Source organism: Rhinoderma darwinii (assembly GCF_050947455.1).
Source record: "Rhinoderma darwinii isolate aRhiDar2 chromosome 2 unlocalized genomic scaffold, aRhiDar2.hap1 SUPER_2_unloc_21, whole genome shotgun sequence".
NCBI lineage: Eukaryota > Metazoa > Chordata > Amphibia > Anura > Rhinodermatidae > Rhinoderma > Rhinoderma darwinii.
In genome coordinates, this window is record NW_027461687.1 from 269,642 (window position 1) to 294,418 (window position 24,777).

At 47.4% G+C, this 24,777-nt stretch overlaps 12 non-coding genes across 12 annotated transcripts; all 12 read left to right on the forward strand.

Moving 5' to 3' along the window:
- Window positions 1-948: 948 nt before the first annotated feature.
- LOC142674762 (U2 spliceosomal RNA) lies at window positions 949-1,139 on the forward strand. Its single transcript, XR_012851851.1, has one exon. It is a non-coding gene; the product is annotated as a U2 spliceosomal RNA (small nuclear RNA).
- Window positions 1,140-2,379: 1,240 nt separating this feature from the next.
- On the forward strand, window positions 2,380-2,570 carry LOC142674763 (U2 spliceosomal RNA). The gene has a single exon (XR_012851852.1). It is a non-coding gene; the product is annotated as a U2 spliceosomal RNA (small nuclear RNA).
- Window positions 2,571-3,814: 1,244 nt separating this feature from the next.
- On the forward strand, window positions 3,815-4,005 carry LOC142674764 (U2 spliceosomal RNA). Its single transcript, XR_012851853.1, has one exon. It is a non-coding gene; the product is annotated as a U2 spliceosomal RNA (small nuclear RNA).
- A 1,240-nt stretch (window positions 4,006-5,245) lies between these two features.
- LOC142674879 (U2 spliceosomal RNA) lies at window positions 5,246-5,436 on the forward strand. Its single transcript, XR_012851958.1, has one exon. It is a non-coding gene; the product is annotated as a U2 spliceosomal RNA (small nuclear RNA).
- Window positions 5,437-6,678: 1,242 nt separating this feature from the next.
- On the forward strand, window positions 6,679-6,869 carry LOC142674835 (U2 spliceosomal RNA). The gene has a single exon (XR_012851918.1). It is a non-coding gene; the product is annotated as a U2 spliceosomal RNA (small nuclear RNA).
- Window positions 6,870-8,103: 1,234 nt separating this feature from the next.
- LOC142674729 (U2 spliceosomal RNA) lies at window positions 8,104-8,294 on the forward strand. The gene has a single exon (XR_012851821.1). It is a non-coding gene; the product is annotated as a U2 spliceosomal RNA (small nuclear RNA).
- A 1,226-nt stretch (window positions 8,295-9,520) lies between these two features.
- LOC142674861 (U2 spliceosomal RNA) lies at window positions 9,521-9,711 on the forward strand. Its single transcript, XR_012851941.1, has one exon. It is a non-coding gene; the product is annotated as a U2 spliceosomal RNA (small nuclear RNA).
- Window positions 9,712-10,945: 1,234 nt separating this feature from the next.
- On the forward strand, window positions 10,946-11,136 carry LOC142674765 (U2 spliceosomal RNA). Its single transcript, XR_012851854.1, has one exon. It is a non-coding gene; the product is annotated as a U2 spliceosomal RNA (small nuclear RNA).
- A 1,243-nt stretch (window positions 11,137-12,379) lies between these two features.
- Window positions 12,380-12,570, forward strand: LOC142674766 (U2 spliceosomal RNA). Its single transcript, XR_012851855.1, has one exon. It is a non-coding gene; the product is annotated as a U2 spliceosomal RNA (small nuclear RNA).
- A 1,234-nt stretch (window positions 12,571-13,804) lies between these two features.
- Window positions 13,805-13,995, forward strand: LOC142674767 (U2 spliceosomal RNA). The gene has a single exon (XR_012851856.1). It is a non-coding gene; the product is annotated as a U2 spliceosomal RNA (small nuclear RNA).
- A 3,642-nt stretch (window positions 13,996-17,637) lies between these two features.
- On the forward strand, window positions 17,638-17,828 carry LOC142674768 (U2 spliceosomal RNA). The gene has a single exon (XR_012851857.1). It is a non-coding gene; the product is annotated as a U2 spliceosomal RNA (small nuclear RNA).
- A 6,537-nt stretch (window positions 17,829-24,365) lies between these two features.
- Window positions 24,366-24,560, forward strand: LOC142674910 (U2 spliceosomal RNA). Its single transcript, XR_012851980.1, has one exon. It is a non-coding gene; the product is annotated as a U2 spliceosomal RNA (small nuclear RNA).
- The last annotated feature ends 217 nt before the right edge of the window (window positions 24,561-24,777 follow it).

A 24,777-nucleotide genomic window follows, 5' to 3' on the forward strand; every position in this document is an offset into this window, starting at 1 on the left:
ACTGATTGATGCAGCACCACAGTCAAATAGTGGAGTGGAGTAGGGGAACAGCAAACAGCCATTAAAGCCGCCCGCCCGCCCGCCCGCCACAATGGACCTACCTGTGTACACTAGATGGATGTGATGGAATGTACTGTCGTCCCTACATTTCAAGAAGGAGTAAGAATTGCAGTTGCAACAAAGCCTTGCTTGACTACAAAGAGAGCAGCAATTTGGATTTGTTACTATGTTACCTAGAAGAATAACAAACTGTGCAAGGATGGAGGTTGTAGGAGCAAGGAGAAGTTGTCTGTAAAGTTGGTGGATGCTTATTTTCCATTTTGCAGTCCCTTGTCTCCCTCTTGTGGCCTCCTGGAGGCAACTAGCTGTGCAAAAAAAGACAGCCTGGCGGCCGGCTGTTGCAGTGTTGCCCTCTCAGGCAACACTGAGTGACTGACTGAGCCGCACCGTCTTATATAAAGTTCAGACGGAACTTTGCACGTGTCATAGTGGAGCCCTGAGGAGCCAGAGCCAGCTTTCTGACATCATAATGGGGCCTCAGAGATAAAAGCCTGGGCCCAGGCAGTGTTGGTCAGTGCTGCTCAGCAGGCAGCACTGGACTGGACTGGATTACAGCTGATACAAGGTGTGAAGGAACAAGGGGTGGCTGTGGGCATGCACTTGCTGCCGCTGCCAGTGTTTATCTGCATGGCAGCAGGGCATTTGGGCGTTGCCAGGAAGGCGTTTTTATGTAGATTCCTCCTCTTTCAGCACTGCATTGTGGTGCAAGCAAAAGAAGCAAATCCTGTCTGGCTTCCTCTCCGGCCTTTATTCACCTCCCGTGTAGCTGTGAGTGTGTGAGCCTGCAGGGCCCCATGGAATTGGAATTGCCTAGAAGTAGGCTGAATCACTGCAAGGGCTGAACAGCAGTATCGGGCAGGCTCGGGCAACGCGCGGCCCGTTCGGGTTATCGCTTCTCGGCCTTTTGGCTAAGATCAAGTGTAGTATCTGTTCTTATCAGTTTAATATCTGATACGTCCCCTATCTGGGGACCATATATTAAATGGATTTTTAGAACAGGGAGATGGAAATAGAGCTTGCTCTGTCCACTCCACGCATTGACCTGGTATTGCAGTATTTCCAGGACCGGTGCACCCTTTCCTTATGTGTTGACTAAAATCAGATTCCAAAAGTGTTTTTTGTGTTTGCCATTGTTTCTGTCTTTCTGAAGGGATCTCCCCTTTTAATCCCATTATTTCAACACCTGTTGGACAATGCATGAGTGATAATGAGCTAATTGATTAAATGCAATTAATGAATACATTGCCACCTCTTGTTTTGTGTCGTCTGTGTGTCTGTGTTTCCGGCATTTCACATTGGAACAGCTCATTCACCTTCCTTGTCTTCTCTCCGCCCTCCCTTTTAGGTAAGTTAAAGAGCTGCACCTGAGCCAGCCACTGATTGATGCAGCACCACAGTCAAATAGTGGAGTGGAGTAGGGGAACAGCAAACAGCCATTAAAGCCGCCCGCCCGCCCGCCACAATGGACCTACCTGTGTACACTAGATGGATGTGATGGAATGTACTGTCGTCCCTACATTTCAAGAAGGAGTAAGAATTGCAGTTGCAACAAAGCCTTGCTTGACTACAAAGAGAGCAGCAATTTGGATTTGTTACTATGTTACCTAGAAGAATAACAAACTGTGCAAGGATGGAGGTTGTAGGAGCAAGGAGAAGTTGTCTGTAAAGTTGGTGGATGCTTATTTTCCATTTTGCAGTCCCTTGTCTCCCTCTTGTGGCCTCCTGGAGGCAACTAGCTGTGCAAAAAAAGACAGCCTGGCGGCCGGCTGTTGCAGTGTTGCCCTCTCAGGCAACACTGAGTGACTGACTGAGCCGCACCGTCTTATATAAAGTTCAGACGGAACTTTGCACGTGTCATAGTGGAGCCCTGAGGAGCCAGAGCCAGCTTTCTGACATCATAATGGGGCCTCAGAGAAAAAAGCCTGGGCCCAGGCAGTGTTGGTCAGTGCTGCTCAGCAGGCAGCACTGGACTGGACTGGATTACAGCTGATACAAGGTGTGAAGGAACAAGGGGTGGCTGTGGGCATGCACTTGCTGCCGCTGCCAGTGTTTATCTGCATGGCAGCAGGGCATTTGGGCGTTACCAGGAAGGCGTTTTTATGTAGATTCCTCCTCTTTCAGCACTGCATTGTGGTGCAAGCAAAAGAAGCAAATCCTGTCTGGCTTCCTCTCCGGCCTTTATTCACCTCCCGTGTAGCTGTGAGTGTGTGAGCCTGCAGGGCCCCATGGAATTGGAATTGCCTAGAAGTAGGCTGAATCGCTGCAAGGGCTGAACAGCAGTATCGGGCAGGCTCGGGCAACGCGCGGCCCGTTCGGGTTATCGCTTCTCGGCCTTTTGGCTAAGATCAAGTGTAGTATCTGTTCTTATCAGTTTAATATCTGATACGTCCCCTATCTGGGGACCATATATTAAATGGATTTTTAGAACAGGGAGATGGAAATAGAGCTTGCTCTGTCCACTCCACGCATTGACCTGGTATTGCAGTATTTCCAGGACCGGTGCACCCTTTCCTTATGTGTTGACTAAAATCAGATTCCAAAAGTGTTTTTTGTGTTTGCCATTGTTTCTGTCTTTCTGAAGGGATCTCCCCTTTTAATCCCATTATTTCAACACCTGTTGGACAATGCATGAGTGATAATGAGCTAATTGATTAAATGCAATTAATGAATACATTGCCACCTCTTGTTTTGTGTCGTCTGTGTGTCTGTGTTTCCGGCATTTCACATTGGAACAGCTCATTCACCTTCCTTGTCTTCTCTCCGCCCTCCCTTTTAGGTAAGTTAAAGAGCTGCACCTGAGCCAGCCACTGATTGATGCAGCACCACAGTCAAATAGTGGAGTGGAGTAGGGGAACAGCAAACAGCCATTAAAGCCGCCCGCCCGCCCGCCCGCCACAATGGACCTACCTGTGTACACTAGATGGATGTGATGGAATGTACTGTCGTCCCTACATTTCAAGAAGGAGTAAGAATTGCAGTTGCAACAAAGCCTTGCTTGACTACAAAGAGAGCAGCAATTTGGATTTGTTACTATGTTACCTAGAAGAATAACAAACTGTGCAAGGATGGAGGTTGTAGGAGCAAGGAGAAGTTGTCTGTAAAGTTGGTGGATGCTTATTTTCCATTTTGCAGTCCCTTGTCTCCCTCTTGTGGCCTCCTGGAGGCAACTAGCTGTGCAAAAAAAGACAGCCTGGCGGCCGGCTGTTGCAGTGTTGCCCTCTCAGGCAACACTGAGTGACTGACTGAGCCGCACCGTCTTATATAAAGTTCAGACGGAACTTTGCACGTGTCATAGTGGAGCCCTGAGGAGCCAGAGCCAGCTTTCTGACATCATAATGGGGCCTCAGAGATAAAAGCCTGGGCCCAGGCAGTGTTGGTCAGTGCTGCTCAGCAGGCAGCACTGGACTGGACTGGATTACAGCTGATACAAGGTGTGAAGGAACAAGGGGTGGCTGTGGGCATGCACTTGCTGCCGCTGCCAGTGTTTATCTGCATGGCAGCAGGGCATTTGGGCGTTGCCAGGAAGGCGTTTTTATGTAGATTCCTCCTCTTTCAGCACTGCATTGTGGTGCAAGCAAAAGAAGCAAATCCTGTCTGGCTTCCTCTCCGGCCTTTATTCACCTCCCGTGTAGCTGTGAGTGTGTGAGCCTGCAGGGCCCCATGGAATTGGAATTGCCTAGAAGTAGGCTGAATCACTGCAAGGGCTGAACAGCAGTATCGGGCAGGCTCGGGCAACGCGCGGCCCGTTCGGGTTATCGCTTCTCGGCCTTTTGGCTAAGATCAAGTGTAGTATCTGTTCTTATCAGTTTAATATCTGATACGTCCCCTATCTGGGGACCATATATTAAATGGATTTTTAGAACAGGGAGATGGAAATAGAGCTTGCTCTGTCCACTCCACGCATTGACCTGGTATTGCAGTATTTCCAGGACCGGTGCACCCTTTCCTTATGTGTTGACTAAAATCAGATTCCAAAAGTGTTTTTTGTGTTTGCCATTGTTTCTGTCTTTCTGAAGGGATCTCCCCTTTTAATCCCATTATTTCAACACCTGTTGGACAATGCATGAGTGATAATGAGCTAATTGATTAAATGCAATTAATGAATACATTGCCACCTCTTGTTTTGTGTCGTCTGTGTGTCTGTGTTTCCGGCATTTCACATTGGAACAGCTCATTCACCTTCCTTGTCTTCTCTCCGCCCTCCCTTTTAGGTAAGTTAAAGAGCTGCACCTGAGCCAGCCACTGATTGATGCAGCACCACAGTCAAATAGTGGAGTGGAGTAGGGGAACAGCAAACAGCCATTAAAGCCGCCCGCCCGCCCGCCACAATGGACCTACCTGTGTACACTAGATGGATGTGATGGAATGTACTGTCGTCCCTACATTTCAAGAAGGAGTAAGAATTGCAGTTGCAACAAAGCCTTGCTTGACTACAAAGAGAGCAGCAATTTGGATTTGTTACTATGTTACCTAGAAGAATAACAAACTGTGCAAGGATGGAGGTTGTAGGAGCAAGGAGAAGTTGTCTGTAAAGTTGGTGGATGCTTATTTTCCATTTTGCAGTCCCTTGTCTCCCTCTTGTGGCCTCCTGGAGGCAACTAGCTGTGCAAAAAAAGACAGCCTGGCGGCCGGCTGTTGCAGTGTTGCCCTCTCAGGCAACACTGAGTGACTGACTGAGCCGCACCGTCTTATATAAAGTTCAGACGGAACTTTGCACGTGTCATAGTGGAGCCCTGAGGAGCCAGAGCCAGCTTTCTGACATCATAATGGGGCCTCAGAGATAAAAGCCTGGGCCCAGGCAGTGTTGGTCAGTGCTGCTCAGCAGGCAGCACTGGACTGGACTGGATTACAGCTGATACAAGGTGTGAAGGAACAAGGGGTGGCTGTGGGCATGCACTTGCTGCCGCTGCCAGTGTTTATCTGCATGGCAGCAGGGCATTTGGGCGTTGCCAGGAAGGCGTTTTTATGTAGATTCCTCCTCTTTCAGCACTGCATTGTGGTGCAAGCAAAAGAAGCAAATCCTGTCTGGCTTCCTCTCCAGCCTTTATTCACCTCCCGTGTAGCTGTGAGTGTGTGAGCCTGCAGGGCCCCATGGAATTGGAATTGCCTAGAAGTAGGCTGAATCGCTGCAAGGGCTGAACAGCAGTATCGGGCAGGCTCGGGCAACGCGCGGCCCGTTCGGGTTATCGCTTCTCGGCCTTTTGGCTAAGATCAAGTGTAGTATCTGTTCTTATCAGTTTAATATCTTATACGTCCCCTATCTGGGGACCATATATTAAATGGATTTTTAGAACAGGGAGATGGAAATAGAGCTTGCTCTGTCCACTCCACGCATTGACCTGGTATTGCAGTATTTCCAGGACCGGTGCACCCTTTCCTTATGTGTTGACTAAAATCAGATTCCAAAAGTGTTTTTTGTGTTTGCCATTGTTTCTGTCTTTCTGAAGGGATCTCCCCTTTTAATCCCATTATTTCAACACCTGTTGGACAATGCATGAGTGATAATGAGCTAATTGATTAAATGCAATTAATGAATACATTGCCACCTCTTGTTTTGTGTCGTCTGTGTGTCTGTGTTTCCGGCATTTCACATTGGAACAGCTCATTCACCTTCCTTGTCTTCTCTCCGCCCTCCCTTTTAGGTAAGTTAAAGAGCTGCACCTGAGCCAGCCACTGATTGATGCAGCACCACAGTCAAATAGTGGAGTGGAGTAGGGGAACAGCAAACAGCCATTAAAGCCGCCCGCCCGCCCGCCCGCCCGCCACAATGGACCTACCTGTGTACACTAGATGGATGTGATGGAATGTACTGTCGTCCCTACATTTCAAGAAGGAGTAAGAATTGCAGTTGCAACAAAGCCTTGCTTGCCTACAAAGAGAGCAGCAATTTGGATTTGTTACTATGTTACCTAGAAGAATAACAAACTGTGCAAGGATGGAGGTTGTAGGAGCAAGGAGAAGTTGTCTGTAAAGTTGGTGGATGCTTATTTTCCATTTTGCAGTCCCTTGTCTCCCTCTTGTGGCCTCCTGGAGGCAACTAGCTGTGCAAAAAAAGACAGCCTGGCGGCCGGCTGTTGCAGTGTTGCCCTCTCAGGCAACACTGAGTGACTGACTGAGCCGCACCGTCTTATATAAAGTTCAGACGGAACTTTGCACGTGTCATAGTGGAGCCCTGAGGAGCCAGAGCCAGCTTTCTGACATCATAATGGGGCCTCAGAGATAAAAGCCTGGGCCCAGGCAGTGTTGGTCAGTGCTGCTCAGCAGGCAGCACTGGACTGGACTGGATTACAGCTGATACAAGGTGTGAAGGAACAAGGGGTGGCTGTGGGCATGCACTTGCTGCCGCTGCCAGTGTTTATCTGCATGGCAGCAGGGCATTTGGGCATTGCCAGGAAGGCGTTTTTATGTAGATTCCTCCTCTTTCAGCACTGCATTGTGGTGCAAGCAAAAGAAGCAAATCCTGTCTGGCTTCCTCTCCGGCCTTTATTCACCTCCCGTGTAGCTGTGAGTGTGTGAGCCTGCAGGGCCCCATGGAATTGCCTAGAAGTAGGCTGAATCGCTGCAAGGGCTGAACAGCAGTATCGGGCAGGCTCGGGCAACGCGCGGCCCGTTCGGGTTATCGCTTCTCGGCCTTTTGGCTAAGATCAAGTGTAGTATCTGTTCTTATCAGTTTAATATCTGATACGTCCCCTATCTGGGGACCATATATTAAATGGATTTTTAGAACAGGGAGATGGAAATAGAGCTTGCTCTGTCCACTCCACGCATTGACCTGGTATTGCAGTATTTCCAGGACTGGTGCACCCTTTCCTTATGTGTTGACTAAAATCAGATTCCAAAAGTGTTTTTTGTGTTTGCCATTGTTTCTGTCTTTCTGAAGGGATCTCCCCTTTTAATCCCATTATTTCAACACCTGTTGGACAATGCATGAGTGATAATGAGCTAATTGATTAAATGCAATTATTGAATACATTGCCACCTCTTGTTTTGTGTCGTCTGTGTGTCTGTGTTTCCGGCATTTCACATTGGAACAGCTCATTCACCTTCCTTGTCTACTGTCCGCCCTCCCTTTTAGGTAAGTTAAAGAGCTGCACCTGAGCCAGCCACTGATTGATGCAGCACCACAGTCAAATAGTGGAGTGGAGTAGGGGAACAGCAAACAGCCATTAAAGCCGCCCGCCCGCCCGCCACAATGGACCTACCTGTGTACACTAGATGGATGTGATGGCATGTACTGTCGTCCCTACATTTCAAGAAGGAGTAAGAATTGCAGTTGCAACAAAGCCTTGCTTGCCTACAAAGAGAGCAGCAATTTGGATTTGTTACTATGTTACCTAGAAGAATAACAAACTGTGCAAGGATGGAGGTTGTAGGAGCAAGGAGAAGTTGTCTGTAAAGTTGGTGGATGCTTATTTTCCATTTTGCAGTCCCTTGTCTCCCTCTTGTGGCCTCCTGGAGGCAACTAGCTGTGCAAAAAAAGACAGCCTGGCGGCCGGCTGTTGCAGTGTTGCCCTCTCAGGCAACACTGAGTGACTGACTGAGCCGCACCGTCTTATATAAAGTTCAGACGGAACTTTGCACGTGTCATAGTGGAGCCCTGAGGAGCCAGAGCCAGCTTTCTGACATCATAATGGGGCCTCAGAGATAAAAGCCTGGGCCCAGGCAGTGTTGGTCAGTGCTGCTCAGCAGGCAGCACTGGACTGGACTGGATTACAGCTGATACAAGGTGTGAAGGAACAAGGGGTGGCTGTGGGCATGCACTTGCTGCCGCTGCCAGTGTTTATCTGCATGGCAGCAGGGCATTTGGGCGTTGCCAGGAAGGCGTTTTTATGTAGATTCCTCCTCTTTCAGCACTGCATTGTGGTGCAAGCAAAAGAAGCAAATCCTGTCTGGCTTCCTCTCCGGCCTTTATTCACCTCCCGTGTAGCTGTGAGTGTGTGAGCCTGCAGGGCCCCATGGAATTGCCTAGAAGTAGGCTGAATCGCTGCAAGGGCTGAACAGCAGTATCGGGCAGGCTCGGGCAACGCGTGGCCCGTTCGGGTTATCGCTTCTCGGCCTTTTGGCTAAGATCAAGTGTAGTATCTGTTCTTATCAGTTTAATATCTGATACGTCCCCTATTTGGGGACCATATATTAAATTGATTTTTAGAACAGGGAGATGGAAATAGAGCTTGCTCTGTCCACTCCACGCATTGACCTGGTATTGCAGTATTTCCAGGACCGGTGCACCCTTTCCTTATGTGTTGACTAAAATCAGATTCCAAAAGTGTTTTTTGTGTTTGCCATTGTTTCTGTCTTTCTGAAGGGATCTCCCCTTTTAATCCCATTATTTCAACACCTGTTGGACAATGCATGAGTGATAATGAGCTAATTGATTAAATGCAATTAATGAATACATTGCCACCTCTTGTTTTGTGTCGTCTGTGTGTCTGTGTTTCCGGCATTTCACATTGGAACAGCTCATTCACCTTCCTTGTCTTCTCTCCGCCCTTCCTTTTAGGTAAGTTAAAGAGCTGCACCTGAGCCAGCCACTGATTGATGCAGCACCACAGTCAAATAGTGGAGTGGAGTAGGGGAACAGCAAACAGCCATTAAAGCCACCCGCCACAATGGACCTACCTGTGTACACTAGATGGATGTGATGGAATGTACTGTCGTCCCTACATTTCAAGAAGGAGTAAGAATTGCAGTTGCAACAAAGCCTTGCTTGCCTACAAAGAGAGCAGCAATTTGGATTTGTTACTATGTTACCTAGAAGAATAACAAACTGTGCAAGGATGGAGGTTGTAGGAGCAAGGAGAAGTTGTCTGTAAAGTTGGTGGATGCTTATTTTCCATTTTGCAGTCCCTTGTCTCCCTCTTGTGGCCTCCTGGAGGCAACTAGCTGTGCAAAAAAAGACAGCCTGGCGGCCGGCTGTTGCAGTGTTGCCCTCTCAGGCAACACTGAGTGACTGACTGAGCCGCACCGTCTTATATAAAGTTCAGACGGAACTTTGCACGTGTCATAGTGGAGCCCTGAGGAGCCAGAGCCAGCTTTCTGACATCATAATGGGGCCTCAGAGATAAAAGCCTGGACCCAGGCAGTGTTGGTCAGTGCTGCTCAGCAGGCAGCACTGGACTGGACTGGATTACAGCTGATACAAGGTGTGAAGGAACAAGGGGTGGCTGTGGGCATGCACTTGCTGCCGCTGCCAGTGTTTATCTGCATGGCAGCAGGGCATTTGGGCGTTGCCAGGAAGGCGTTTTTATGTAGATTCCTCCTCTTTCAGCACTGCATTGTGGTGCAAGCAAAAGAAGCAAATCCTGTCTGGCTTCCTTTCCGGCCTTTATTCACCTCCCGTGTAGCTGTGAGTGTGTGAGCCTGCAGGGCCCCATGGAATTGCCTAGAAGTAGGCTGAATCGCTGCAAGGGCTGAACAGCAGTATCGGGCAGGCTCGGGCAACGCGCGACCCGTTCGGGTTATCGCTTCTCGGCCTTTTGGCTAAGATCAAGTGTAGTATCTGTTCTTATCAGTTTAATATCTGATACGTCCCCTATCTGGGGACCATATATTAAATGGATTTTTAGAACAGGGAGATGGAAATAGAGCTTGCTCTGTCCACTCCACGCATTGACCTGGTATTGCAGTATTTCCAGGACAGGTGCACCCTTTCCTTATGTGTTGACTAAAATCAGATTCCAAAAGTGTTTTTTGTGTTTGCCATTGTTTCTGTCTTTCTGAAGGGATCTCCCCTTTTAATCCCATTATTTCAACACCTGTTGGACAATGCATGAGTGATAATGAGCTAATTGATTAAATGCAATTAATGAATACATTGCCACCTCTTGTTTTGTGTCGTCTGTGTGTCTGTGTTTCCGGCATTTCACATTGGAACAGCTCATTCACCTTCCTTGTCTTCTCTCCGCCCTCCCTTTTAGGTAAGTTAAAGAGCTGCACCTGAGCCAGCCACTGATTGATGCAGCACCACAGTCAAATAGTGGAGTGGAGTAGGGGAACAGCAAACAGCCATTAAAGCCGCCCGCCCGCCCGCCACAATGGACCTACCTGTGTACACTAGATGGATGTGATGGAATGTACTGTCGTCCCTACATTTCAAGAAGGAGTAAGAATTGCAGTTGCAACAAAGCCTTGCTTGCCTACAAAGAGAGCAGCAATTTGGATTTGTTACTATGTTACCTAGAAGAATAACAAACTGTGCAAGGATGGAGGTTGTAGGAGCAAGGAGAAGTTGTCTGTAAAGTTGGTGGATGCTTATTTTCCATTTTGCAGTCCCTTGTCTCCCTCTTGTGGCCTCCTGGAGGCAACTAGCTGTGCAAAAAAAGACAGCCTGGCGGCCGGCTGTTGCAGTGTTGCCCTCTCAGGCAACACTGAGTGACTGACTGAGCCGCACCGTCTTATATAAAGTTCAGACGGAACTTTGCACGTGTCATAGTGGAGCCCTGAGGAGCCAGAGCCAGCTTTCTGACATCATAATGGGGCCTCAGAGATAAAAGCCTGGGCCCAGGCAGTGTTGGTCAGTGCTGCTCAGCAGGCAGCACTGCACTGGACTGGATTACAGCTGATACAAGGTGTGAAGGAACAAGGGGTGGCTGTGGGCATGCACTTGCTGCCGCTGCCAGTGTTTATCTGCATGGCAGCAGGGCATTTGGGCGTTGCCAGGAAGGCGTTTTTATGTAGATTCCTCCTCTTTCAGCACTGCATTGTGGTGCAAGCAAAATAAGCAAATCCTGTCTGGCTTCCTCTCCGGCCTTTATTCACCTCCCGTGTAGCTGTGAGTGTGTGAGCCTGCAGGGCCCCATGGAATTGCCTAGAAGTAGGCTGAATCGCTGCAAGGGCTGAACAGCAGTATCGGGCAGGCTCGGGCAACGCGCGGCCCGTTCGGGTTATCGCTTCTCGGCCTTTTGGCTAAGATCAAGTGTAGTATCTGTTCTTATCAGTTTAATATCTGATACGTCCCCTATCTGGGGACCATATATTAAATGGATTTTTAGAACAGGGAGATGGAAATAGAGCTTGCTCTGTCCACTCCACGCATTGACCTGGTATTGCAGTATTTCCAGGACCGGTGCACCCTTTCCTTATGTGTTGACTAAAATCAGATTCCAAAAGTGTTTTTTGTGTTTGCCATTGTTTCTGTCTTTCTGAAGGGATCTCCCCTTTTAATCCCATTATTTCAACACCTGTTGGACAATGCATGAGTGATAATGAGCTAATTGATTAAATGCAATTAATGAATACATTGCCACCTCTTGTTTTGTGTCGTCTGTGTGTCTGTGTTTCCGGCATTTCACATTGGAACAGCTCATTCACCTTCCTTGTCTTCTCTCCGCCCTCCCTTTTAGGTAAGTTAAAGAGCTGCACCTGAGCCAGCCACTGATTGATGCAGCACCACAGTCAAATAGTGGAGTGGAGTAGGGGAACAGCAAACAGCCATTAAAGCCGCCCGCCCGCCCGCCCGCCCGCCACAATGGACCTACCTGTGTACACTAGATGGATGTGATGGAATGTACTGTCGTCCCTACATTTCAAGAAGGAGTAAGAATTGCAGTTGCAACAAAGCCTTGCTTGCCTACAAAGAGAGCAGCAATTTGGATTTGTTACTATGTTACCTAGAAGAATAACAAACTGTGCAAGGATGGAGGTTGTAGGAGCAAGGAGAAGTTGTCTGTAAAGTTGGTGGATGCTTATTTTCCATTTTGCAGTCCCTTGTCTCCCTCTTGTGGCCTCCTGGAGGCAACTAGCTGTGCAAAAAAAGACAGCCTGGCGGCCGGCTGTTGCAGAGTTGCCCTCTCAGGCAACACTGAGTGACTGACTGAGCCGCACCGTCTTATATAAAGTTCAGACGGAACTTTGCACGTGTCATAGTGGAGCCCTGAGGAGCCAGAGCCAGCTTTCTGACATCATAATGGGGCCTGAGAGATAAAAGGCTGGGCCCAGGCAGTGTTGGTCAGTGCTGTTCAGCAGGCAGCACTGGACTGGACTGGATTACAGCTGATACAAGGTGTGAAGGAACAAGGGGTGGCTGTGGGCATGCACTTGCTGCCGCTGCCAGTGTTTATCTGCATGGCAGCAGGGCATTTGGGCGTTGCCAGGAAGGCGTTTTTATGTAGATTCCTCCTCATTCAGCACTGCATTGTGGTGCAAGCAAAAGAAGCAAATCCTGTCTGGCTTCCTCTCCGGCCTTTATTCACCTCCCGTGTAGCTGTGAGTGTGTGAGCCTGCAGGGCCCTTATGGAATTGCCTAGAAGTAGGCTGAATCGCTGCAAGGGCTGAACAGCAGTATCGGGCAGGCTCGGGCAACGCGCGGCCCGTTCGGGTTATCGCTTCTCGGCCTTTTGGCTAAGATCAAGTGTAGTATCTGTTCTTATCAGTTTAATATCTGATACGTCCCCTATCTGGGGACCATATATTAAATGGATTTTTAGAACAGGGAGATGGAAATAGAGCTTGCTCTGTCCACTCCACGCATTGACCTGGTATTGCAGTATTTCCAGGACCGGTGCACCCTTTCCTTATGTGTTGACTAAAATCAGATTCCAAAAGTGTTTTTTGTGTTTGCCATTGTTTCTGTCTTTCTGAAGGGATCTCCCCTTTTAATCCCATTATTTCAACACCTGTTGGACAATGCATGAGTGATAATGAGCTAATTGATTAAATGCAATTAATGAATACATTGCCACCTCTTGTTTTGTGTCGTCTTTGTGTCTGTGTTTCCGGCATTTCACATTGGAACAGCTCATTCACCTTCCTTGTCTTCTCTCCGCCCTCCCTTTTAGGTAAGTTAAAGAGCTGCACCTGAGCCAGCCACTGATTGATGCAGCACCACAGTCAAATAGTGGAGTGGAGTAGGGGAACAGCAAACAGCCATTAAAGCCGCCCGCCCGCCCGCCACAATGGACCTACCTGTGTACACTAGATGGATGTGATGGAATGTACTGTCGTCCCTACATTTCAAGAAGGAGTAAGAATTGCAGTTGCAACAAAGCCTTGCTTGCCTACAAAGAGAGCAGCAATTTGGATTTGTTACTATGTTACCTAGAAGAATAACAAACTGTGCAAGGATGGAGGTTGTAGGAGCAAGGAGAAGTTGTCTGTAAAGTTGGTGGATGCTTATTTTCCATTTTGCAGTCCCTTGTCTCCCTCTTGTGGCCTCCTGGAGGCAACTAGCTGTGCAAAAAAAGACAGCCTGGCGGCCGGCTGTTGCAGTGTTGCCCTCTCAGGCAACACTGAGTGACTGACTGAGCCTTACCGTCTTATATAAAGTTCAGACGGAACTTTGCACGTGTCATAGTGGAGCCCTGAGGAGCCAGAGCCAGCTTTCTGACATCATAATGGGGCCTCAGAGATAAAAGCCTGGGCCCAGGCAGTGTTGGTCAGTGCTGCTCAGCAGGCAGCACTGGACTGGACTGGATTACAGCTGATACAAGGTGTGAAGGAACAAGGGGTGGCTGTGGGCATGCACTTGCTGCCGCTGCCAGTGTTTATCTGCATGGCAGCAGGGCATTTGGGCGTTGCCAGGAAGGCGTTTTTATGTAGATTCCTCCTCTTTCAGCACTGCATTGTGGTGCAAGCAAAAGAAGCAAATCCTGTCTGGCTTCCTCTCCGGCCTTTATTCACCTCCCGTGTAGCTGTGAGTGTGTGAGCCTGCAGGGCCCCATGGAATTGCCTAGAAGTAGGCTGAATCGCTGCAAGGGCTGAACAGCAGTATCGGGCAGGCTCGGGCAATGCGCGGCCCGTTCGGGTTATCGCTTCTCGGCCTTTTGGCTAAGATCAAGTGTAGTATCTGTTCTTATCAGTTTAATATCTGATACGTCCCCTATCTGGGGACCATATATTAAATGGATTTTTAGAACAGGGAGATGGAAATAGAGCTTGCTCTGTCCACTCCACGCATTGACCTGGTATTGCAGTATTTCCAGGACCGGTGCACCCTTTCCTTATGTGTTGACTAAAATCAGATTCCAAAAGTGTTTTTTGTGTTTGCCATTGTTTCTGTCTTTCTGAAGGGATCTCCCCTTTTAATCCCATTATTTCAACACCTGTTGGACAATGCATGAGTGATAATGAGCTAATTGATTAAATGCAATTAATGAATACATTGCCACCTCTTGTTTTGTGTCGTCTGTGTGTCTGTGTTTCCGGCATTTCACATTGGAACAGCTCATTCACCTTCCTTGTCTTCTCTCCGCCCTCCCTTTTAGGTAAGTTAAAGAGCTGCACCTGAGCCAGCCACTGATTGATGCAGCACCACAGTCAAATAGTGGAGTGGAGTAGGGGAACAGCAAACAGCCATTAAAGACGCCCGCCCGCCACAATGGACCTACCTGTGTACACTAGATGGATGTGATGGAATGTACTGTCGTCCCTACATTTCAAGAAGGAGTAAGAATTGCAGTTGCAACAAAGCCTTGCTTGCCTACAAAGAGAGCAGCAATTTGGATTTGTTACTATGTTACCTAGAAGAATAACAAACTGTGCAAGGATGGAGGTTGTAGGAGCAAGGAGAAGTTGTCTGTAAAGTTGGTGGATGCTTATTTTCCATTTTGCAGTCCCTTGTCTCCCTCTTGTGGCCTCCTGGAGGCAACTAGCTGTGCAAAAAAAGACAGCCTGGCGGCCGGCTGTTGCAGTGTTGCCCTCTCAGGCAACACTGAGTGACTGACTGAGCCGCACCCAGTGGCGTAACTACCGCCGTAGCAGCAGTAGCAGCTGCTACGGGGCCCGCGGCATGAGGGGGCCCGTGTCGCCCGCCGGCACGGGCCCCCACCATGGCCGGAGGCTCCGCTAGCAGCCGCTATGGCTGCTACAGCGGGACGCCACTGAACACTACGGCAGAGCAGGGAGGTATCTCCCCGCTCTGCCATTAACTGGTTCCCGACCGCTGGCTGTATTTTTACGGCCAGCGGTCAGGGACGGGTCCTTAAAACCCGAGCCATAGACTTTCTACGGCTCGGGTTTTAACTTGCTGCCCGCGTGATCGGGCAGCTGAATGTCGGGTCTCCGGCTGTCAGTGACTGCCGGGGACCCTGAGGAGAGGATAGAAGCGGCTTTCGCTGCTTCTGTCTTCTCTGATGTCTTCTTACACAGCGCTCAATGAACGCTGTGTATAGGAATAGAAACAGCAGCAGCGGCGCTGTCTCTATTCCTCCCGGTGATCATGTGACTGGTCACATGATCGCCGGGTGCCGTTAGTGACAGACTGCTGCTGGGTCTTACAAGAGCCAGCACAGCCCTATTAGTGACAATCGTCACTATGAGAGGGCTGATTTCCCCTGTAACTGGGGCTGCTGTGCAGCTCCAGTTACAGTGGGAAAAACATGGTGTAAAAGAAAGATAAAAAATATATAAAGTTCCCCAAAGGTCTTTTTTGACCTTTGAGGGACAGACCATAGTAATAAAAAAATAGTAAAGTAAAGTGCACAAAAAATTCAAATAATAAATACACATAAAATACCCACCCCAAAAAAAAAACGTTCCCCCCCCCCGCCAATCATTGCTGTAACGCTAGCGCTGACCCAATTACCCTAATATAGACATGTAATATCTAAAAATTTACGGTAGACAATGGCGATCACAAATAAAAGGTCTATTTTAGGGTAAAACTATGTTATTACCCAAAAAAAAATAGCTGAAATGTAAAAAAGCTTATTTTTTTACTATTATTTTCAAACTTTATGAATAAAAATTCAAAAATAGCAAAAAAGCTGTGTATAAAAACGCTAAAAAAACGAAACCTGCATTGTCTACGGAAAAACCGTCACAAAAATCATGTCGTTAGCCCAACAAATAAAAAAGTTATAGCCATTTAACTAACATGTGCTAAAAATGGCTAAACGGTGTCTGGTCCTGAAGGCGCAAAATAAAGCAAAATACATGTATCCCCTCTCCACAGGACATGTATCCCCTCTCCACAGGACATGTATCCCCTCTCCACAGGACATGTATCCCCCCCCCTCTCCACAGGATCTCCACAGGACAGGGGATACATGTGTGATCGCTGGCGGGGATAGGGAGAACGGGGGACTGAAAGTCCCCTGAAGTTCTCATCACAAACCTCGGACTTCCGGGGTCAGTGTCGGCAGCTCCGTAGAAATGAATGGAGCGCCGGTCGTGCTTGTGCGCATGCGTGACCAGCGCTCCTTTCATTTTCATTGAGCTGCGCAGACGCCGGAAGTCAGAGGTTAGTCATGGAGAAGTTCAGGGGACTTTCAGTCCCCCGTTCTCCCTATCGCTGCCAGCGATCACTCATGTATCCCCTATCCTGTGGAGATCCTGTGGAGAGGGGATACATGTCTTTTGTAGGACACACTGTAGGTCGCATTTTTTTGGGAGGGGGGACGCTGTATGGCGTTCCCTACAGGGGGGGGAACGCTGTATGGCCTTCCCTACAGGGGGGGGAGCTGTATGACGTTCCCTACAGGGGGGGGGGCTGTATGGCGTTCTCTACAGGGGGGGATGTATGGCGTTCTCTACAGGGGGAGCTGTATGGCGTTATCTACAGGGGGGCTGTATGGCGTTCTCTACAGGGGGGCTGTATGGCGTTATCTACAGGGGAGCTGTATGGCGTTCTCTGCAGGGGGGCTGTCTGGCGTTATCTACAGGGGGGCTGTATGGCGTTATCTACAGGGGGGATGTATGGCGTTATCTACAGGGGGGCTGTATGGCGTTATCTACAGGGGGGCTGTATGGCGTTATCTACAGGGGGGCTGTATGGCGTTATCTACAGAGGTGGCTGTATGGCGTTATCTACAGAGGTGGCTGTATGGCGTTATCTACAGGGGGGCAGCTGTATGGCGTTCCCTACAGGGGGGGGCTGTATGGCGTTCTCTACAGGGGGGCTGTATGGCGTTCTCTACAGGGGGGGCTGTATGGCGTTCCCTACAGGGGGGGCTGTATGGCGTTCTCTACAGGGGGATGTATGGCGCTATCTACAGAGGGGGGGGCTGTATGGCGTTAGCTACAAGGGGGGCTGTAAAAAAGGCACTATCTACAAGGGGGGGGGTTGTGTGACACCCAGGGGAGGGGGGCCCCAGTCAAAAGTTTGCTATGGGGCCCAGTCTTTCCTAGTTACGCCCCTGGCCGCACCGTCTTATATAAAGTTCAGACGGAACTTTGCACGTGTCATAGTGGAGCCCTGAGGAGCCAGAGCCAGCTTTCTGACATCATAATGGGGCCTCAGAGATAAAAGCCTGGGCCCAGGCAGTGTTGGTCAGTGCTGCTCAGCAGGCAGCACTGGACTGGACTGGATTACAGCTGATACAAGGTGTGAAGGAACAAGGGGTGGCTGTGGGCATGCACTTGCTGCCGCTACCAGTGTTTATCTGCATGGCAGCAGGGCATTTGGGCGTTGCCAGAAAGGCGTTTTTATGTAGATTCCTCCTCTTTCAGCACTGCATTGTGGTGCAAGCAAAAGAAGCAAATCCTGTCTGGCTTCCTCTCCGGCCTTTATTCACCTCCCGTGTAGCTGTGAGTGTGTGAGCCTGCAGGGCCCCATGGAATTGCCTAGAAGTAGGCTGAATCGCTGCAAGGGCTGAACAGCAGTATCGGGCAGGCTCGGGCAACGCGCGGCCCGTTCGGGTTATCGCTTCTCGGCCTTTTGGCTAAGATCAAGTGTAGTATCTGTTCTTATCAGTTTAATATCTGATACGTCCCCTATCTGGGGACCATATATTAAATGGATTTTTAGAACAGGGAGATGGAAATAGAGCTTGCTCTGTCCACTCCACGCATTGACCTGGTATTGCAGTATTTCCAGGACCGGTGCACCCTTTCCTTATGTGTTGACTAAAATCAGATTCCAAAAGTGTTTTTTGTGTTTGCCATTGTTTCTGTCTTTCTGAAGGGATCTCCCCTTTTAATCCCATTATTTCAACACCTGTTGGACAATGCATGAGTGATAATGAGCTAATTGATTAAATGCAATTAATGAATACATTGCCACCTCTTGTTTTGTGTCGTCTGTGTGTCTGTGTTTCCGGCATTTCACATTGGAACAGCTCATTCACCTTCCTTGTCTTCTCTCCGCCCTCCCTTTTAGGTAAGTTAAAGAGCTGCACCTGAGCCAGCCACTGATTGATGCAGCACCACAGTCAAATAGTGGAGTGGAGTAGGGGAACAGCAAACAGCCATTAAAGCCGCCCGCCCGCCACAATGGACCTACCTGTGTACACTAGATGGATGTGATGGAATGTACTGTCGTCCCTACATTTCAAGAAGGAGTAAGAAATGCAGTTGCAACAAAGCCTTGCTTGCCTACAAAGAGAGCAGCAATTTGGATTTGTTACTATGTTACCTAGAAGAATAACAAACTGTGCAAGGATGGAGGTTGTAGGAGCAAGGAGAAGTTGTCTGTAAAGTTGGTGGATGCTTATTTTCCATTTTGCAGTCCCTTGTCTCCCTCTTGTGGCCTCCTGGAGGCAACTAGCTGTGCAAAAAAAGACAGCCTGGCGGCCGGCTGTTGCAGTGTTGCCCTCTCAGGCAACACTGAGTGACTGACTGAGCCGCACCGTCTTATATAAAGTTCAGACGGAACTTTGCACGTGTCATAGTGGAGCCCTGAGGAGCCAGAGCCAGCTTTCTGACATCATAATGGGGCCTCAGAGATAAAAGCCTGGGCCCAGGCAGTGTTGGTCAGTGCTGCTCAGCAGGCAGCACTGGACTGGACTGGATTACAGCTGATACAAGGTGTGAAGGAACAAGGGGTGGCTGTGGGCATGCACTTGCTGCCGCTGCCAGTGTTTATCTGCATGGCAGCAGGGCATTTGGGCGTTGCCAGGAAGGCGTTTTTATGTAGATTCCTCCTCATTCAGCACTGCATTGTGGTGCAAGCAAAAGAAGCAAATCCTGTCTGGCTTCCTCTCCGGCCTTTATTCACCTCCCGTGTAGCTGTGAGTGTGTGAGCCTGCAGGGCCCTTATGGAATTGCCTAGAAGTAGGCTGAATCGCTGCAAGGGCTGAACAGCAGTATCGGGCAGGCTCGGGCAACGCGCGGCCCGTTCGGGTTATTGCTTCTCGGCCTTCTGGCTGAGATCAAGTGTAGTTCTGATTACTTGTAGTCAGTGCTGCCTGGTCTTGGTTAGGAGGTGCTCAGGTACCCTCTCTCTCGGCCTCGGGGGATCGTCCAGGTTCGCCTGGACTTCACCCCCGTGCTGCTATTTGGGAGAGAGGCTTAGTCCTGAGCAACGAGTTGCGATCCACATATCCCCCGTGTAGGCTTCGGCCGAAAAGGGGAAAGCTGCGTAGACGTTACGTCACCAACGGGTGGCGTAACTTTCCCTGAAAACCCCTCACCATGGACGAAAGTCCTGGTGAGATACCGGCGTATGCCCGGATAAAGAATACAATCCGTGTAATTGTATCAGAAGAGAAGGCGACGACCTGCGGCCTGAAGTTCTTGGTGGAGACCGTGCTTGTTGGCATTTTCAACATTCAGAAGCGGGAGATATTGGCGGTACAAGACTATCCTAGGAGAAGAACATACGACGTAACTTTTGTACAGAATGGAGTGTTCCAAGATCTGCTGGCGGCATACATGGTAAAAAACGATCCGAGACTGGACGGTATTGAATTTTACGAACATGTGTTGGACATCACTAAGATGATTGTGATAAAAATGTACTGCCCGTTTGCTGATTTAAAAGATGTGATGTCCTTTTTATCCCCCTATTTCAAAAGTGTAAAATGTATTGGCAAAATAATGAACGAAGTTGGAGTTTGGACGTCAAAGTGGAGATTTTTAGTAACTTGTTATAGAGATGCCAATACAGCAGGGGGGATAATGTTGCCGCCAGCACGCTTTAAATTAGGTGATATGGCAGGAGATCTTTTTTATACAGGAATGCCTCCATTCTGTAGAAAATGTCAAAAGTACGGTCACACCAAAGAGTTCTGCGAAAGCACCTGTAGGAACTGTGGCAGCTCTGAGCACGAGGCCAAAACTTGCCCTCTGGGGAAAAGGTGTCGTTTTTGCAGCCGAGTTGGTCATCTATATGCTACTTGTCCCCACAGATCGGAACAACCCGAGGTCCGGCCGAGGCGTCCAGAGCAGCCAGCAGGCCAGATCGCCCCCGCACAAGGAGAGGAACCAAGAGGTGAAGAGGCAGATGACATGGACACCTCCAGCAGACCCCCCCAAACAGGTGACCCAAAGGAGCAAAGGCGGTTTAAGAGAAGAGCCAGTGATCAGCGGACGAAAAAGCCCCCTCAGGAAACGGAGGAGATGGGTAGTTCGGATGAAGCTGATCCGCCTGGGCCGCAGGAGGTGCTGGGTCAGCCTGTACCTGAGGCAGAGGACCCGGGCGGAGCGGCAGCAAGGACTAAAAGGCGTAGGGCGTACTCAGAGGTGGCAGCGGGGGTGCCGATGGGAGTACCTGCTAGAGCGAAAGCAGGGAAACCAGTTGACGCGCCCCCGGAAGCACCAGCTGAAGGTCTCCCCCCTTCTCGCCAGTTGGGGGAGACAAGCATAGCTACCTCTGAGGTGACAGAAGTCCCGGAAACGGCCGCGAGTGCGTTTCCTGCCCCTATCGTAGGGGAGGAGGCTGCCATACAATATGCTCCAGAAACCTTGCCCGTGGAGTCCATCTGGGACCCATTTGCGATAAGTGCCTCAGGTATGGCGGGGGGTCAGCTGTCTGACATGAGTTCCTCTCCAATCTCCTCAAGTTATACAGTCGGTTTGAAGTCGGAGGGCGATGAGAGTTCGAGTGAGGTCTCTGGTAACGCCGAGGACTGCTGAGGCCACCTCGGGTAAGATTACATAAGACTGTCTCTTTTCCCTTTTCCTCATGGCAGAGTTAGGTGGCATTTCCTTAAATGTTAGGAGCGTGCATTCTAAGACGAGAAGAGCTGCCCTGTTTGACTATCTTTCTATTTTTTCCGCCACCGTTTTTTTCCTACAGGAATGCTGTATCCCACATCGCACGAACTACAACAAATATAAGGAAGACTGGAGACTCGGACCTTCAGTGTGGTCCGGGTCTAACGATTTCAGAGCCGCAGGTGTCGCCATTTTATTTAAAGGGAACGTTTTAATTGACAGTTTTAATGAAATTTTACCAGGTAGAATTTTATTGGTCAAAGCTTTTATAGACGGTATTAGATGGCAGTTTTTAAATTTTTATGGGTCCTCGGACAAGAATGAAAGAGCTAGAATGCTAGAGATTTTACCCCTTTTTTTAAACGATTCAGAGCCACTTGTTTTAGCGGGTGATTTTAATTGTATTTTAAAGGGGGAACGCCGGTTCTCTAACTCAGTAAGCAGGAATTATGACAAAACCTCCTCATTATTAAAAGATATAGTTACTGATTTTAAACTTACTGATGTTTTTAAGAAATGTAACAGCAATTTATCTGCAGAGGCCGGCGTCACCTGGAGCAATGTGAACTGTAGCTCCAGGATCGATTTTATATTCTGCTCTTATCAAGTACTGCCTTTTAAATGTGATCTTAATCCCAATGTTTTATCTGATCATAAATTATTGTATTTTAAAGTTAAAAATGATATTGGGAAAAATACTGTCAAAAAAGCCTGGAAAATGAACGTTTCCCTTTTAGATGATCCGCAAATTTTATCTGATTTTATTACCTTTTATAAGGGCTGCAGACGGGTAAGACATCCAAATATGTCCATAGTCTCATGGTGGGAGAAAATAAAAATAAAAATAAGAGACTTTTTCATAAAAATCGGAAGGAGAAAAGCAAAAGAAAAACAGGATTTTTTTGCTAATTTGAATACCCGTCTGCAGACCCAATACAAGTTCAGAGAACAGGGTATGCAGGTGGAGGAGGAGATTATGGAGATTAGGAAGGAGATCTCCCAGTGCCTGGAGCAGAGAGGTAAGGAAATTGTCTTTCGTTCAAAAATGAAACACCTCGAGGAAAATGAGACCTGCTCCAGGTACTTTTTTAAGAAAATTAACGATAAGCATACCCTGTTAGACAATGTTGATGGAGATACAAACACTGACAATATTTTAAAAAAGGTACACAGATTTTATGCGGATCTTTTTAATATAAAGCTTGTTAATGTTGATTTGATGAACGACTCATTGAAGGAGGTTGACGCTGTTTTAAATCCTGTCTCCAAAGATTTTTTATTACAGGATATTACGGAACAGGAGATTTTAGATACCATCAAGAGTTTTAAAACAGGTAAAGTCCCTGGCCCTGATGGTATACCCATAGAGTTTTATGTCACATTTTATGGAGTTTTAAAAGAGGATCTCTATTCCCTTTTTACTCAAGTTTTTAGAACAAAAGCCCTCCCGGGGTCCTGGAAGAAAGGTGAGGTGTCCCTGCTTTATAAAAAGGGGGACAAAACAGATATTAAAAACTGGAGGCCTATCACCTTACTAAACGCAGACTACAAAATAATGGCCAAGATTTGCGCGAATAGGCTAAAGGCTGTTATAGAGAAAATCGTCCACTCCAACCAAGTCTGTGGGATACCTGGGAGGAGCATATGGGACAATTTAAACCTTTTAAAAGATGCTATTGGTGATACGAAGGAGAGAAAAGGCAGATTGGCGGTTTTATCCATAGATTTCGAGAAAGCCTTTGATAGAGTATCACATTTTTATCTTTTTAAGGTTTTAGAAAAGATGGGTATACCAGAAGGCTTCTTACAGTCTCTGAAGGCCTTTTATGAAAATTGTACGAGCAAGATTTTAGTAAAGGGTTTTAAGACACAGGATGTCCTTTTAAACTCCGGAGTGAAGCAGGGGTGTCCCTTGTCCCCACTACTTTTTATATGTGCGATCGAGCCTCTACTCTGCAGATTGAGGAATGACAAGCAGATATGTGGAGTCCCCCTGCCGGGCGGGGGGGGACTAGAGGCAAAAGTAGTGGGGTACATGGATGATGTCGCGGTCCTGTGCAGGGACGCCCCGTCACTGCAAAAAGCATTACAACAGATATACCAATTTTGCTGCTCCTCCGGTTTTAAAGTCAATTTTAATAAAAGTAATATTTTAAATATTGGCAATATGATTTTACAGGACATTCCAGTCCCTGTGTCGGAGTCTGTACAGATTTTAGGGGTCTCCTTCAATGAGTCAAACAATGGTTTTATCAGTTGGGACTTGGTGGCACAAAAAGTTAATAAGAAAATTTGTTTATGGAATCTTAGAAAACTGACAATGGAGGGAAAAATTTTAATCACAAAAATGGTGATTTTACCAATTTTATTATATCTAAGTATGGTTTTCCCTCCCCCTGATATTTTATTAAAAAAGATTACCAAGGCATGTTTTACATTTTTATGGAATTCTAGGATGGAGAAGCTCAGGAGAGAAAAAGTGATGTTACCAAAGCTAATGGGTGGTAAAGATTTTCCAAATATAAAAGCATTTCTTTTAATCCATTTTTTTACACTGTGTCTTAATACTGTTTTTAAGGAACACTACTGGTCTTATTTTATCCGTTTTAACACTGGCTATTTTATGAGGAGGTACGGATGGTTCTCTACGGTTTTAAGCTCGCCATATGCTTTTAACCTGCCAGACCAGTATAAGATTTTAGAAAAAATAGTGAACCTTTTTAACCTAAAAGACAAAAGAATAGAAGATGTAAAAAATAGTAAATATGTTTTAAAGGAAATCAAAGAAAATGTTTTAATAGCCCCCATTAGCAATTTTAATGAAAACAAATGCAAAATTATCTGGAGCATGGTTAATGCTAAATTCATTTTTAATTCACAGAAGGATCTGGCCTGGAGCTGCGCCCACGAGTGTCTTCCATGCCGGGCATTCCAGCATCGAAGGGGACTGACCAACTCGGCTGCGTGTCCAAGGGGAGGATGCCGCGATGACGAGACAGTCTTACATCTCTTTTGGCAATGTTATTTTTCACAACTTATATGGACAAAAATCCTCCCCTTGATGAAGAAGATAACCGGAATAAAGAGAATTACAAGTGAAGGCGTTTTTTACGGATGTCTGGAGTGCCCAACAAGGACTCAGAAAATTATGGCATGGAAGATTACTAACTGCGTTAAAGCAGCTCTGTGGGCGGCCAGGAATATTCTTTTATTCAAACATGAAATTTTATCTGTGAATGATATTTTAGGAATTTGTTTTTATGAAATGCACAAGTATTATCTTTTAGACAAAAAATTCTCTCCTGTTTTAAGTAGAAAATGGTTTTTTAGCGAATGGAATTCTATAATATGATGCCACCAAGTGCCCTTTTATAAATTGTATGATTTTAATCTGACAATTTGTATTTATTTTTTTAACCATTGTTGTAAAATTTGAATCCCTGTAAAAATGTTGAAAAATGTTAATTTATTGTAAAACCTGAAAAATTTTAAATAAACGTTTACCCCCAAAGTTGGGGTAGTCAACTTAAAAAAAATCTGTTCTTATCAGTTTAATATCTGATACGTCCCCTATCTGGGGACCATATATTAAATGGATTTTTAGAACAGGGAGATGGAAATAGAGCTTGCTCTGTCCACTCCACGCATTGACCTGGTATTGCAGTATTTCCAGGACCGGTGCACCCTTTCCTTATGTGTTGACTAAAATCAGATTCCAAAAGTGTTTTTTGTGTTTGCCATTGTTTCTGTCTTTCTGAAGGGATCTCCCCTTTTAATCCCATTATTTCAACACCTGTTGGACAATGCATGAGTGATAATGAGCTAATTGATTAAATGCAATTAATGAATACATTGCCACCTCTTGTTTTGTGTCGTCTGTGTGTCTGTGTTTCCGGCATTTCACAT